The sequence below is a fragment of the Salvia splendens genome, chromosome 12, assembly GCF_004379255.2.
Source record: "Salvia splendens isolate huo1 chromosome 12, SspV2, whole genome shotgun sequence".
NCBI classification, from domain to species: Eukaryota; Viridiplantae; Streptophyta; class Magnoliopsida; order Lamiales; family Lamiaceae; genus Salvia; species Salvia splendens.
The window spans coordinates 11,709,658-11,712,533 of record NC_056043.1 but is presented as its reverse complement, the minus strand read 5'-3'; the positions used below and the strand labels follow the sequence as shown (position 1 = coordinate 11,712,533).

At 39.7% G+C, this 2,876-nt stretch overlaps 1 long non-coding RNA gene across 1 annotated transcript; it reads right to left on the bottom strand.

Moving 5' to 3' along the window:
- Nucleotides 1–238: 238 nt before the first annotated feature.
- LOC121759522 lies at nucleotides 239–1,739 on the bottom strand. Its single transcript, XR_006041678.1, has 2 exons — nucleotides 632–1,739; nucleotides 239–543 (listed from the first exon to the last, which is right to left on the bottom strand). It is a non-coding gene; the product is annotated as an uncharacterized LOC121759522 (long non-coding RNA).
- Between the last annotated feature and the right edge of the window lie 1,137 nt (nucleotides 1,740–2,876).

Here is a 2,876-nt window from a genome sequence, read left to right as displayed (position 1 = left end):
AGCAATTTTAGATTGAAAAGTAAAAGAAATGAGAAATAAAGCTATTGTAACAGTGAAAGTCCTATGGAAGCACCACGGCCGCGAGGAAGCCACGTGAGAGCTTGAGGACAAGATGAAAGAAAAGTACCCAAAACTTTTTGCCTGACAAAGAAAAAATTTCGGGATGAAATTTTTGTTAAGGGGGTAGAATGTAATAGCCGCGAGCTGAGTTCTGGAAAATATGAAATAAATACTAGAATTTTAAAGAGGAAAGACGAGAGAGTTTTCGTTTATTTCTTGAGTAAACAAAACACAACATCTAGAGCTAATAGCTAAGTCGTGGATTACAAATATCGACGATGAAAATAAAGGAAAAAAATGTAACACACACCAACTAGCTATTACATGTTGAAGAAGAAATTACAATAGAACTACTCTACTTTATGGAGGAAAGAAAAACTAGCTTCGGGCCCCTCCTTAGCACGGGATCGGCCAGATTCTTCGACGACCCGTTGGGCCGAACGGACGAGGTGGCCGCAAGATGAGGAGACCAGCCTCTTGTCACTGCCAAATACAAACCGTTAGACTAAAAATGCATAGGGAAAAAGAGAGTTAACAGCTTGTACCAAGGAGGGAAAGGAAAAACATTTACCTTTCACAAAGGAAAATGAAGAGCTTGGCTAAAAGAAAACAAGGCCAGCCGGTACCATCCGGCAGCAACAGACTCCCTGCAAGACTGCATTTGGCAGCTCGTACCTCACAGACCCCACATACAGGATTTCAGTTACACACCATTATATATAGAGTATAGCCTCAGCCTCACCCTCCTTCACCACCACAAACCATTCAAATCGGTGAGCTAAGGAGCAGTGGCGGATGGAGGTGGGGTCGAGTGGGGTCGGCCGACCCCACCGCCATCCCTGGTGAACTGCCGGAATACTCCTCCCAACGGCCCCCGACCCCACGGCGTTCGGAACTCTGCCCCATGATTCATCTTCAAGCTGCGCGCAGCTTTTGCACCTCCATTGTTATTTCCTCTACTGCTAAATCTTTTATGCGTAAGTTCATTTATTTTAATTAAAACATGCAGGGAATACTTTCTTCATAAATAATTTATCTCTATTATAATGGTTAATACTTTCTTTCCAAATTACAACTAAGATTGCTCGGTATCTAAATTAATTTTAATTCAAATTAAGGGTTCGAGGCGTAGAGCATAGGCTGTGCAAAAAAAGATTCGGTGCATTATATTATAAGAGTATAGTTTATTGAACATCTTGTAGTCATGTTTTATTAATTAATTTACTTTATTATCGTAGTAACCGATAAATTTTAACCTAATTTTAATAGATATTCCTTCCGTCCGATAAAAATATGAATATTTGGAATAAAACGGAAATTAATGTACAATTGTTAAAATAAGAGAGAAATGGAAAGAAAAAGTAATTATAGTATTGTTAGTGAAGAATGTGGCTAATCTACTAGAAAAGAAAGTTACCAAATACTATAAAAGGAGATAATTTTATGTGACATTCCAAAATGAAAATGTATATATTTTTATGGGACGGATGGAGTAATATCTATCTTTTACTTTTAATTATTGATTTTAGTTACCTTCTATTTTAGATTAATAGATACTCCATTCGTCCCACAATAAAAGTCATATTTTGTCATTTCGGTCCGTCCTATAATAAGAGTCACATTTCACTTTTATCATAAATGGTAAATAGGTCTCACGTTCCACTAACTCACTTCACTCACATTTTATTATAAAAAATCAATATAAAAAAGTGGGTCTTATATTCCACTCACTTTTCCTACCCACTATTCTTTATTTTTCTTAAAACTCATGTCTACATCAAATGTGACTCATATTATGGGACGGATAGAGTATTCATTTTTGAAAAAATCTCGAGTTTCCATCAACTCTTCTAATGCTAATGGCGAACAAAAACAACAGCAACTAGAAGATATTTTCGCAACTAATTTTGACAGTTTCATAATATCGTAGAAGTACATATAAAATAGAGATATTTCATTTATAATGTATCTTTATAAGTATATATATTAGTATATTTTATTATTTCTTTCGACCCCACGGCATTTTATTCCTGGATCCACCATTGCTAAGGAGTGAGAGAGGGCCTGAGTTAGAGACCGGAAAACAGAGCAACAGAGGAAGGTAATCTCCACCCCCTTCTTCCTTGTCTCCAACTCAATCATGAATCATGTTAACATGTAGAAACATAACATGATAGGAAATCACAGTATGTTAGACTAAGAGAGCATCGTTACCCCTCATTAATAAATACTCAAAAGAGGCACATCATGTTAGGAATCAAAAGAATCATAAGCTGCTCTTAGTTCAAAATCAGAAACAGGCAACTTAAACTCGTTCCAGTAGGCACAATTTCACAAGATCAAAGCTTGATCAACAACCATAGTCAATACTCTTAAACCACACTTTGTTGCTGGAAATTCAAACCGATTAAGTTAAGTAATAGAAGAAGGAGAACTTAGCTTAGACCGTGAGGTTGTCCGTTAAAATTGAGGGAGCGGACCGACTGTTCCCGGCGGCGACTTCGTCAAGTGAAGGGACTCGACGGAGGCGTGAGCAGCAACGAAGAGCAGTGTCGCTGCCCAGCCAGAAGCGGAACGGCGTGAGCAGCGCCTGAGGCGTTTTCGCCACCGCGAGAGAAAGGCAGCAGCAGCTCGCTAACTTCGAGCAAAACCGACGAGTGGCCAGGGTCGACGGCGCCGGGTCGCCGTGGAGTGACCGAAGGAGGCGGCCGGCGGCAACGCCGCGAACCGGGACGCGATGGAAAGAGAGCGACAATAGGCGGATGTCGCTGCCTTTTCCCACTGATCGTGAACCAATTCCAATTAGGGATTTGGTC